Genomic DNA, 651 nt, shown 5'->3' on the forward strand with positions numbered 1-651 from the left:
GTGTCGCCTATATTTTCTTTTGGTTTCCCATCATATTCAGCTAAGTCAGTTTTGAATGCCAGCCTGTCTTAGCTGCATGAAGAGACACTCAAGAAAGGGGGTTTACTTGTGCCCAGGCTGAGCTGAGGAGGAACTGGGTGTTCCATGAGGCCAGGCATGGCATAGGCAGAAGAAATATAACTCTGGAAGTATCTGAGATTTGGTGATAGAGATAGAAAATAAGATTCACTTGGACAGTCATTTTTCTCACCTGGAGAAATCTCCTTCCAGAAAAATCTCTCACTTTATACTGTGTTTAATAATCTGCATTTATATATATATATATATATGGAACCCTTCACAAATCTGCATGTCATCCTTGGGCAGGGGCATGCTAGCCTTCCCTGTATCATTCCAATTTTAGTATATTTGTTGCAGGATCAAGCCCGTAACCTATATTTTTAATCAGCCCCTCCCCAAGTTGGATTGGGTTAAATGGTCCTTAAATCGCACATTGAGAACTGATGGGATGGATGACTGAATAGGATGGATTCTTAAGGGATTCACTGAGCTTTCTTTTTCTGGTACACCTTATAAAGACATTTTGCTTTATTTCATTTAAACACATAAGAGATGATTATTTGTTTAGGGGAATATACCAGGTTGAATAGT

General features: G+C 39.2%; 1 non-coding gene across 1 annotated transcript; it reads right to left on the reverse strand.

The window, feature by feature from the left end:
* Positions 1 to 321: 321 nt before the first annotated feature.
* On the reverse strand, positions 322 to 423 carry LOC114118797 (U6 spliceosomal RNA). Its single transcript, XR_003591960.2, has one exon. It is a non-coding gene; the product is annotated as a U6 spliceosomal RNA (small nuclear RNA).
* Positions 424 to 651: the final 228 nt, after the last annotated feature.

The sequence above is a fragment of the Ovis aries genome, chromosome 16, assembly GCF_016772045.2.
Source record: "Ovis aries strain OAR_USU_Benz2616 breed Rambouillet chromosome 16, ARS-UI_Ramb_v3.0, whole genome shotgun sequence".
Lineage (NCBI taxonomy): Eukaryota > Metazoa > Chordata > Mammalia > Artiodactyla > Bovidae > Ovis > Ovis aries.